We start from the raw sequence: 12,665 nt of genomic DNA, 5'->3' as shown, positions 1-12,665 counted from the left end.
ATGTAAACGTTTATTCATTTATTTTGCTGGATCCAGTATAAGTGAGAGAAAGTATTCCTTGAAATCTTTCTCCCAGTCTCAAAATAAAACCAGCATACGAAAGCCAAGAAAATGGATGCTCCACCGCCACATCTGTCTGACATCTGTGGCACTGAACACATCGTGCCGATTGTCTGTTCTTTGAAGAGATTTCTGATCCTTTGATCCTACCCTAAGCAATGGGAGGAACTAAGCCTTTTCTGGGAAGCCCCAACAATGTAGGATTCCCTTGTATGAGAGCCCACCCAGCCCTTCCTTTCAAAAAAATATTTTCTTTAATAAGACTTTCTGAAACTCAAAACACCAAACACGCGAGGATCCACTGGGACTCATACATCCAGTTGACTCTCAGCCATGGCAATACCGAATAGTCCCTTTAAATGGATCTGAATGTGATGTGTCTTGAGACAAAATGCCACCACCCTGAACTTGCTTGTTTTTTTTTCAAAAAGTAGCATTGTGCCAAGGCTCAATTTCAAGATGCAGCCATGGTTGGAGACAAGAATGTCACTGAAGTGAGCTACCCAGCTGGAATCCAGATGCTGGGAACACCATTTAAAGAAAAAAATCCAGACAAATGGAAGTCATGTCAGTCCACATGGAGGCTGGTGACTTAGGGTAAGAGGGGAATAGAGGGAAAGACAGCTATAGGTTATCAAGGATCTGTTTCTTGGATTGAGTTGTTAGTTAGTACTGAAAGTTCAGAATCACTCTTGAAATTCTCTCTGCCACGTGGAGCAGAGAGAAAGATGAGGAAGGGGACATACCCAACAACCTTTTCTCCTCCCCTGTGCATTGCCTACATCTTATCTCTGGTTGAATCTCAGGACATCACTTTTTCTCTAGTTAATCACCAATGAGTTTGAAGGGGGAGCTGTTTAGAAGCAGCCACACCTTGCGATGTCTGGCCTGGGGTGGATTTCTGGCTCACGCCTTGATACTTTTCTCTTTTGAAGACCCAATTAACACCTACTTAGGAAACACCCCCACTTCCCTGTTTAAGGGTACTGTGCCAGCTAAGGTAGCAAGCGAATGACAAACCAAATGGTTTGAGGCTTCTCTACATTCCTTCACTGTGTGCCATCGCGACCATCTTCCTCCCTCAACTTGCATCTCTGCACCATCCAGTCACAGGTTTTGGCCATATTGCTCATCTCAGACTTCATCATGGTGGGAAACCATTTTATTCTAACGTCTCAGACTCTGAAGTTTTTCTCTGCCAAAACTTCCTGTTTTCCCATTTTGCAGTTCTCTCTCCGAGTCTATTTTTGGGTTTCATGACTTCTTGTTCTTCTGACCCTCCCAGAGCCTAGACACATCCTTCCAGCCCGAAGTGATTTCTGCCACTCATCAGTTTTGTAAGAATGCTGCTGTGTTCACTATTTAAATGGGGCTCCTACCCCACAAGGACATTTTTTGCTCCAGAAATCTCTCTTGAGCCTTTGGTGGATTTTTTGTTCCCATTTATCCCAAAGTGACTTTTCTTAAAACCTTCAACTACACAGGATTTCTCCCTTCTGAACTCTCATAGACTGTGTTTATTCTCTTGGGAATCTTTTTACCTTCTGGCTTAACAAATAGTTGTATTTACTTATGTCTCTTCGAGTCCTCCCAGATTCACCATTTACTTATTCATCACTGTATTTCTGTGCCTAGCACAGTGCCGGGAATAAAAAAATATTGACTATTTACTGAATTAAACAGGGACACTTTTGCACCAAAGGACTTAAAAAATAGCTTCCACAAGATATCACCTACAAAGTTTGGTGAAAATATTTTACAGAGAAGCATGATTGTAAAAAAAAATAAATGTGCCATGATAGTTGCTTGTTTCTGTTGCTGTATAAGGAATAAACAGGAAGCCAACAGCTTAAACAATAGATACATCGAATCTCAGTGCCACCGATCATTAACCCAGATGATGAACACATGCCCTCAATTGAAACCCAGGATACATGCCTTAGCATTTTTCCTGATTATATCAAAGCAGAATATATCCAGGTTGTGTAGTGCCAGCCTCAAGTAGAAAAGTAAGCCCCTTTTTGTCATGTGTGACATAGAGAGAGGTTATTTTAATGTCACTTTGAAAATGTGAAGTTGCTGATTGAGAAGAACCTCTTGCTTAGATGGAGGAAGAACTTATTTTTTATAGTTGGAATGTTTTATCTGCCCAAAGCTAAAAGACACTAAGAGACTGTGAACCTCCAGGGTGCAGAGAAGTTCTGGGGACAGAACATAGGAGGATTCCTGCATCCTCTCCCCAGGGATGCTGTCTGAAGGATGAGTCCAGCTGAAATGGAAACTACTTGCAAAACAGCATATCTTGTTTATAGGTATAGATGAGGGTTTCTTCAATATTCTGGGATATTTTGGGGGGTGGGAGGAGATAAGATTGGTAATAACCATCAGTATCATCCTTTTCTGAGGGATCAAACCATCATCAAGCACGAGCTGAGTTTCTGCTCCCTCACCCATAAAGCCAGAGGCATATAGACAAGCTATCATGAAGACCAAATGGACATGGATATAAATGGGAAAGGGTCACACACATGGAAGTCAGAGAAGTATTAACACCACCACTCATCAACCACTCACTGGCTTGTGTGTTTTCTGTTACTGCATAATCTTGGGCTGAGACGCCCTCTTCTGGTTAAAGATTGCCTGAGAGGATCTCGTGTTTTAGCATCTTATTAATGATGGTTATTACAGACCTACACAAGAGTTCGCTCCATTTGACATGCGGCTACATACTCACTGGCTAATTTGTTCTTCTTTATAGTCGTGTAACATATTTCTCAAAGTCCCTACGTAACTCAAATTGTCTCGAGTCATGCTATATTTGAAATTCATAGAGTGCAATGTCTCAAGGAAATCTATAGTGGATTTCTTCATTTTTCTACTTTGAGTCACAATAGCTGCCCTTCTCTTCTCCTTTCATCCTCATTTGGCACAGTTCCATGCCTGGTGCATCTTACTGGTAAATGGTGCATCTGGCCCTTTGCCACAGCACAGCAGGTGGAGAAATTACTGAAACCTTGACATTCCCTATGACCAAAGTTTGAGGTCTCAGACCACAGGGCCTGCATGCTCATACATCATTCCATTCTACCACTTCTGTTTTTCAGCTTAAGTGTATCCTCCCTTTGTGGTTAAAAATAAAAAGGTAGTTTCTTTTGCTGTGATGATTTACCAAGAAATAGAGAAGGACTAGGATCTTTTTCTTTGACTTTAAAGTTTTTTCTTAGAATTCTGTTTTTATTGCTTACCTTTTCACCCCACCCTTCCACCACGAAGGAATTCAGGAATATGCACTTCAGGAATGGTACCTTCTAACAATTTCATTTAGTCCTATTCATGTTCAGTTCTCTCTTTCTCTCTCTCTCTCTCTCTCTCTCTCTCTCTCTCTCTCTCTGTATCTATCTTTCTATTTCTCTGTCTGTCTCTGTCTGTCTGTCTGACTGTCTGTTTATCTGTCTGTCTCTCTCTCTCTCACATACACACACACACACACACACACACACACACACACACACAAGAATCTTAATGGGGATTTGCATTGGTTCCTGTTGTGTATGTATCTGTGAGCACTTACAACCGAGGACTACTTTAAAATAAGCAATTACAGATTCAGTAAGCTGCCCAGGTCATGTGAATTCAGACCATAAGCCTCCTTTAGGTTATATGGTTACAGATTCTCAATTTACATTGCTGAAAACCCAGCCCAAAGCTTGAATTCAGATTTCTTTTCTTATAGGATTTCCCCCTTGACTCACTCTTGGAGTCCACTGGATTCTTACAGGAATGATTAGATGTCTTATCAGATTCTCAAGCAGCTCCAGGATTTTCCCCTTTTTCCCTGAGTTCTGGGTATCAGAATATCAGCCCCTATGGCCAGAGCTAAGCAAATTCCTCCAGAGTAGAATATATCTCAGAGCTGCTTTTCCTCTTGATTCCTGATTTTGACTTTACACCCAATTGAATGCTAGGAATTTCTGGGTATTTTTTTTCTGACCTGCTCAGAAATGAACTTAAGATATTAAAAAAAAAAGAAAAAATTCATCCAACATCATTTGCTATTTCACAGCAGTGAAACACTCTGCAGAGTGTAACAAAAATAAGACTTTTTTACTATATAGTCTGAGTGATCACTTCTTTCTCTCCAAGGGCTACAGTGCATAATACATAAGACTCCCCTATCTATTGATGCTTAGTCCTAAAAATAAAATCCTAGAAAACAAATACTACCCCCAGACTTCCTACTACATATCTACTTGGCAGAGAAGTTGGGTCAAAGGCTAAAATTACACTCTTGTCTTCACTCCTACTTCAGTCTATAGAAGCTTTGTCTGGGACAATGTGTTCATTATATTGCTTACTTGTGTTGTGGTGCTAGAGAGACAATTGGCCTTGTGTTCAGTTCCATTCTCTGGCTTGCAGTCTGAAGATCTGAAAGAATATGTAAGGGTCAAAACTTGAAGAACAGAAGGCTAGCCACAGCAGTCATAGAATTGATGAGCTGTTCTGTGAGGTTATCCTTGGTGGAGGAGAATAGAGTCAACTTAAAAGATGAGAGCAGACACAGGGTTTGCATGGAACTGAGCCAGTCATGGAATTCAATGGGTTGACTCGCTCACATTCCTGACAGAGAATCAACACCGCTGAATCATGTTAAAAGCACTTCCCTTGAACAGTCTAGAAGCTAATTTATCAGACTTTTAATCAACCATGACAATGAGGAAGTAGTGTCTTCTTAATATTTCTTGAGGCTATCTTTTATTTCCTTGTTTCCTCAAACTGTAAGTCAAAGGATTCACATGAGATCCACCACTATTTAGAACATGAATGCCAATGCCTAGAGAATTGTCCTGACTGAAATGCATATGGAGAATAATGACCCCAAAAAGAGGATAACTGCGGTCAGATAAGAATTGTTGAACACTGTGTTCCTGCCTTCTACTGAGATGATCTTCCAGATGGAAGCAATGATATAGTCACAGGAGATCATAATGGCCAAGATGGATGCCACATTGAGGATCATCGCTACCACGAACTTCATAATACTGAGGCAAAATGTTTCAGGGTAGGATAGAACTAAAAATTGAGGCAGGTCACCAAAGAAGTGGAGAAAACATTTGGCCCACAGAAATTGAACTGAAGCAAAGCACACAATGGAACCCACAATCCTGTAGGCTCTGATCACCATCTGCAAACAAGAAGAAAAAGCTTAAGTAACTGTACAAAGGAGTTGCCATCCAACAAAGCAGTACTCACTTCCTGTACACTGTATATTACCCAATGTCTCTGCTTGTTTTAAGTAAGTTTATAAGTTAAATCTAGCTTCTACATATAAGGGAAAGCACACATTTTTTTTTCTCTCTGGGCCTGAATTACTGCACTTCACATAATTTTTCCAGGTCTTTCCATTTCTTTACAAATGGTACAATATCATTCTTTCTAATGGATGAGTACAATTCCATTATGTAGGTGTGTGTGTGTGTGTGTGTGTGTGTGTGTATTTGTTTATTTATCACATTTTCTTGATCCACTCATCTATTGAGGGGTATCTTGGCTGATTCTATACCAAGGTGAATAGTACTGCAATGAACATGGTTGTGATGGTGACTTTACTGTATCCTGGTTTGTAATCTTTTGGGTAAATGCCCAGGAGTGGAATTGCTGGATCATAGGGTATTTTAATGTTCAATTTTTTGAGGAACTGCCTCATTGCTTTCCAAAGTGGTTGAGTGGGACTGCAGCAAACTAAAAAGTTTCTATAGGGCAAAGTACATAGCCAACAAGCTAAAAAGACAGCCTACAGAATGGGAGATTTTTGCCAGCTACACACCAGACAATGGCCTAATATCTAGAATACCAAGAGAACTTAAAAAATTAAGCCCTCAAAAAACATCAGCAACCCAATTAAAAAAGGAACTAATGAGCTAAAGAGAGTCCTCTCAGAGGAAGCATAAATGACCAAAAGACACATGAAAAACCTGCTCAACATCCCTAGCTGTAAAGGAAATGCAAATCAAAACAACACTGAGATGCCACCTCACCCCAGTTAGAATGTTCATGATCAAGAAAGCAAACAATAACAGATACTAAGGAGGAAGAGGCCAAAAGAGAGCCCTAATATACTGACTGTTGGTGGGAATGTGAAAAAACTTACTAATGAAAGAAAAACTAGGAAAAAGCAAAATGTACATTATAATATACTTTTCTAATTCACTGTCAACAAGAGATGATTATATGTAAATATTTAGATGATGATGATAATGATGACAACATTATAATAGACTAGGTTTATATGAATAGAAAAATATAAAAACTATCTCATATACTTTCCTCCAATTATATTGACTTAATTCACTTGTGTTTGTTTTCCCTTCCTACTGTCCACTGAAGACTAAATCTACAACTTGGAATTGCAGGATAAACACAGCTCCTCATTTTCCTTCAAATCTGTGAAGTAGATTGGCTAGCCAAGCACCACTTCTGCAATTCACGCACCTGTGATGTCAGAGAGAGGGCATCAGCAGCAGTATCCAGAACACATTATGGCTCAAACATGTTAATGGCCAAACTTAACATCCTAAAGGTTTTCACCATGGACATTCTCTCAAAACACAATGCTTCCAGAGTCTCATAAAAATAAAATTTATATAAAACTAATCTTGGGAATTTGGACACAAAGGCATACCACTACATAGCAATAGTTTTTATATAAGCAATAGTTTTATATACTTTTGGAGATCTGAAGAACAGCAATAACAAATTATTCGTATACTTACACCCTCCCCCAGGGAACAGGTTGAGAGTAATTTATGAAGACCAATTTAATATTTAAGCAATAGAGAATCATCCTCCTGTTTTTGTTTTCTTTCTCTCTTAATATAATAAAATGTCCTATTTCCTAAATAAAATTGTATATAGTAGGAGCTAAAGAGTTTACAGTCATTTCTTCATAATAAGAAAGCCCAAATTAAATCTTTATGTATGAGTCACCAAAGAAAAGGTCTCTCTGTCGCTCAGCAAATATTGTGATATTTGTTTAGTATCTAACAGCTCCAAGGCACCAAGGAATACTATCATTTGAGAAGCAGTAGAAAAGAAGATTAAGTACCTCAAATGGCACTTGGGAAAATTCATTATTGCTCTTCATTTGTTTTCAGAAAGGAAGGGTAAAGATGAAGAGATTTAATACGAACAAGGAAATCCACAGTGTACACAGTAAAGCAGTTTTCTCTCCTCTCTGTCATAAGAGTGGAGTTCCTATTTCTCTCACTGTACCTGTGAGTTTTTCTCATATAATGAAACTTTCATTGGTTATATTTTATTTTTATACACTTTCCCACTAAACATGAAGCTGTAACTTGAGATGAGGATCATTTTTAAATGTTTCTCCAGCACTAATATATCAGTTATATATTGCTGTATAAACATCCAGCTCCCTCTTTTTTTCTTTTTATTGCAAAGGTGATGTCCAGAGGGGTCACAATCACATAAGTCAGGTATTAAGTACATTTCTTTTTGAATGGTGTCATCTCTTCCCTCATTTTCTCCCAGTGTTTTTCTTCCTGGCCCTTCTCCCCCACAAGTTGTATAGTTCATTTTCAACAGTGTGAGTAGCACTAATAAATTAGTTCACCTTTGTCCCAAAGGCTCCAAACATCAACAATTCATTATATCTCATGAGTCTCAAGCCCATAACCTGGTCTTCCTTAGACCCGTCTGTAATCAGAATCTACTAGGACTACAGACATGAGTTTATGCATACAAAATGTTCCTGGCACAGAGACCGAGGCTGTTCTGTAATGGTTACTAATATTACTGTTAGCATGGTTACTAGCATTACTATGAAATTACTTGGGACAGAATATGGATAGAACATTTCCATAGGGCTGGGAAGGTGGCTCAGTGGTAGAGCGCTTGCCTTGCATGCCTAAGGCCCTGGGTTCAATTCCTCAGCACCACATAAGCAAAAAGAAAAAAGCCAGAAGTGGTGCTGTGGCTCAAGTGGTAGAGCGCTAGCCTTGAGCTGAAGAGCTGAGGGAAAGCGCCCAGGCCCAGAGTTCAGGCCCCACGACCGGACCCCAAAAAAAATTTGCATAAAGAAGCTACTATTGCTATATGTCTCCTCATCATGACTCCCTTTATACTAAAGTTCCCAGGAATGTTTATCTTACATGTTTCTTAGGACAAATAGATAACCAACAGCAGTTTCCCAATGTAGGGAATATATGAAACCACAAAGCTCCCTCCCTCCCAATCATGAAAACAATCCCTGGGACAATTGCCCACATAAAAATCAATGTGGTTGAACAACTCTATTATTTATGACACTATCTTAAGGCAACCATCAATCAAAGTTTGCATTTGTACAGTCAATAGTCTACAGATACAATCTAGTTCAACAGATACATCTATTCAACATCAAACAACTATATGTTAATGGGCTTCGAACCGCAGAGAAGAATTTGGAAAACCAGAAATTATTAGGGTTAGGGAGAGATGTGGGTAAAAAATAGGAATAGATTGGTGTGGGGAGGCACAGGGAGAGTTAACTATGTCCTAATCCCAATGCAGGAAATAGGTTGGGTAGGATGCAAGTAGAGAGAGAGAGAAAAAGAAGAAAGGGAAAGGGAAATGAAAAGAGACCAGAAAAAAATAGAAACGTAAAAATTAATATTATTATGGAGATTAAAAGACCATCTATTTAGAGAGGAATGTGAGTATATTAAGAGAAGGGAAGGGACATAGAGGAGTAGTGAAAAACTTTAAAAAAATGCTTAAAATATTATATAGGTATAAAGAGGTAGTACTGCTATTAAGGAATTTAAGTCTCAGAGGTTTTGAATTGAGTAATAAATTTGTGGATTAAGTGTGTACACAATGGGGGATAGGGTCTACTAGTTAACTATGGGTTTATCTGAGGATGTGCAGGACAAGAGTTAAGTCACATAAAGAAGATCAAAAGAGTAGAAAAGGTGAAAAAGATAAGAAAGGGAGAAAAAAAGATCAGAAGTTCTGTAGAGCTAGACAAAAAACAAAAAGATAGTTAAGAAAGAAAGAAAAAGAAAAGAAGAAGGAAAAAAAAGTTCTTTGATTTTTTTTTTATTTTTTTGGGAGGGGTGGGAAGAATCCTGTATCTTCCTTTTGTCTGTAACCAGCCTCTTGTTGGAGTCTCTGGTCAGCTTGAGGTCCTGTGGCTTGATTGGTTTCTTAAGTCAGTTTGTTCGAACAGGCAGAAAAATGCTCTGCTTTACCCAAGATTTTGAGATCCCCCTCCCAGATTAGTTTAATGGGACGGTGATCTGCTTTGAGAATCACAAAAGAGGGGGATGCAGTGGTGAGGCTAGGTTCTGGGTAGAGTTGAGGCCTTTCAACAATCAGTAGCTTTTCCCTGGGGCTATTTTGTGAAAAAACTCACAGAGCCCAGCCTGGAGCCATTCTCAGGGTTTCTGTTTTTCAATTGATTGTGGAGGCTGCTAGAGGGAGGGGCAGCCTCTGGCTCTGGTTACCCAGTGAGGATAGCCACTCCAATGGCTGGTGCCTGAGCTGGGTGACTTTTCCCTGAATGGAGCTGAGTCTGGCAGGTCACTTCGCCATTAAGTTCTTGTGACCTGCTAAATGACTCGTTTTATTCCAAGGCCTGAGTTGGAGCTGGCAGCTCCTCCGAGCTTTGTCGGTATCCAAGATGGAGATCACCGGTGCTGGGGGGGGAGGGGTGGCCTTCCCTCCTCTGCTTCCTGAGAAGGAGTGAGGATGTCGGGCTTCTACTCACGCCGAGTCTTGGATCCTGGGTCGTCTCTGGTCTGCACACTGCAGGATGAAGATGTCCGCTCCTTGTCAGTTCTTGCTGGTGTTGAGTAGAATCCGCTCACCTGCTGCATCTGGCTCCTTCGTCCCGGACTCTCTGTGTGATGGCTCAGGTATGGCCCCGGCTGCGGTCTCCGCCGCGACCCTGCCGCCGCCAAGCGCTCAGATGTGTCTCCTTGCCTTGGCTTTCCCTCTCTTGTTTAACTCTCTGTCCTGTGATGGCACACTTGGTATGATTCTCTGGCTTAGGACTGTTCACTGGAACTCTAAAACTGCTTTCTATGCGAGAGCTTGTTCAGATTCCAGCTTCTCCTCCACCATCTTCCCAGAACTTTCTCTTTATTCCTATCTTAACTCCACTCCTTATTCTGTTATTCTCTCTCACCAATTCCCTTGTTAAACTTATGCCAATATTTTCTATTTCTTAATATTATTGAGTCTAATTTGCAGGGAAATCGATGGAACTAGAAAAAATCATTTTGAGCAAGGTAAGCCAAGAGCAGAGAGATAAATGGCATATGATCTTCCTGATATGTGGATGTTAAATCCAAAATGCAAGGAGATATGACAAAGTATATAGGACTCAAGAAACAAAGGACCTCCCTCAATTTGTCTTATCATTTCTAAATGAGTCCATGTTCTTGACCACATGCATGGTGTGTGTATGTGTGTGTGTGTGTGTGTGTGTGTGTGCACATCTGAGGGAAGCTAGGAGGTGGACACAGAATCAGAGGGAAACAGGGAAAAATAAAACAGAGGGGCCCATCAGCTGCACTGGACATTGATGAAAATGAACTAAGCAACCCAAGGGCAGCGATGGGAGGGAGGGAATAAGAGGAAAAGAGAGAACAGCTTACACTAAGTAAAAGGAAAGAAATGTGCATATCACCTGATGTGGAAGAAATAGTTGTATTGTCAAAGCTCATAGAATTTACAAACATTACAGAGCATGATAATGACAATTTGCCTTGTGAAGGTTATAATGTGTTTGTGACTTTAACGAAGTATCACTATCTCACAATACTGTGAAATTTGTGAAATTTATGTAATCACTTAATCTCAATAAAAAATATTTAAAAATATTATTGAGTCAAGGCTTAGAGAGCATCTAATTAGGAAATTATTTTATCAAGCATTCCTTCACGCTTTAACATCAGTGCCTCTTTTTTCCTCTCTTTTGTAATGGAGATAAATGATAATGTGAGTCATTTATTGAACTGTTGTCCTGTGGAATCTTCTATGCCCATGCTCTGAGATAAGGAAATATGATTATGTCCATTTATACCTGAGACAGCTGGGGAATGAATAGAGGCAAGAAGACCTCACTGTCTACCAAGCTGATGCTGTCTGAGAATTTTCTTTAAAATGAAAGGCAGAGAAAGAGATAACAGAGAAAAGAAGAAGACCAGATGGAAAAAGATAGAAGAAAGAAAAGAAAGAAAGGAACAAAGGTAGGAAGAAAGGAAAGAAGGAAGGAAAGAGAAAAGAAAGGGAAAAGCAAGCTCTAATTTGGTTTTAAGCACTCAGTGATACTAGTCAACATATACTGAACAATTATCCAGGTTCCTGATTGTGTGCATATGTTAGAATTTTTGGCTTATATTTAGCCTAGTTAATGTCTTCAAGGTCATTTAATATCCACATTTCATAAGGAATACACCAAGTTTATTTTGCTAAACCAAATCAAACAACTTGAGATGCTAAGAGGGTATCAGAATTAAACTCTTATGTTTGAAAATTTAACCACATCACTCTTCTGTTTTCAAGAAACAAAACCATTATAATTGAGACAATCCTTAGGGTAAAAAGTGAGCTATTCTCACATCCTTTGGGAATGCTTTGTATGAAAGCTCCCTTAAGGGAACTAATTCCATAATTTTATTGATCAAATATCTGTCTACTCAACCAAATTATTATCACAATGATAAAATACGATGTTGTGATCTGAGCAACTTGGGCAATACTGTATTAAATACATTTGTAAAATATGTGAAAAATGATTGTACATAGGGCATATAATTTCTATTAAAGGCAAGAATAAATGCTTGACTATTTTAAAAATCCAGGATGGAATACTATTTCAAAATTATTTTGGAAAGATGCCCCATATACTATCATAATTACTAAGCAACAATTAAAGATAAGTTGTCAGAAGTCTTTCTCTAAGCTTTTTGTTTTATGTTTTTACTTAGCACTATAATTATTCTAATCAGAACAATGTTCATAAATGTCACAGATACTCACAGAACATGAGTCTTTTATGGTTAAAAAAAAAAAAACTATCCCAAACCAAATGACTCCATGCTTGGGTGATACCATCAGAACACTGAAATGGAAAATGATGGCGTTACCTATAAACACTGAAGTAGCAAAATAATTCAGGGTGACTAACACAGAGTAGTCATGTGGAAGAAAATTCAGTTTTGATTTGAATTACTAATCATAAGAAACACTTTCTCATGTATATGTTGGCAATTATAATTCTCCTGGGATTTCATAAGTTCTAATTTCATAAATTATTACCTAAACACTTGAGCAGGTTCTGGTTGAAACTTACAAAGAAAGGGTGTGATCTTCCCACAGAATCACAATGAAGGATTTCTCCTTGTCCAGGGCTCATTGGGAGAAAACATAGATAATAAGAAATTGCTAATGCTGCAGTTTTTCCTGAATCAGCAATGCATTCTCTTGTCTCCTTTCTCCTATCAGGAGCACCAAGGCAATGATTGGGGCAGGAAATCTTACAGAGATCACCCAATTCCTCCTCCTGGGATTCACAGATTTTCCCAGGATCCTAGTACTGCTCT

The sequence above is a fragment of the Dipodomys ordii genome, unplaced genomic scaffold (assembly GCF_000151885.1).
Source record: "Dipodomys ordii isolate 6190 unplaced genomic scaffold, Dord_2.0 Scaffold117, whole genome shotgun sequence".
NCBI lineage: Eukaryota > Metazoa > Chordata > Mammalia > Rodentia > Heteromyidae > Dipodomys > Dipodomys ordii.
This window is presented reverse-complemented; position numbering follows the sequence as displayed.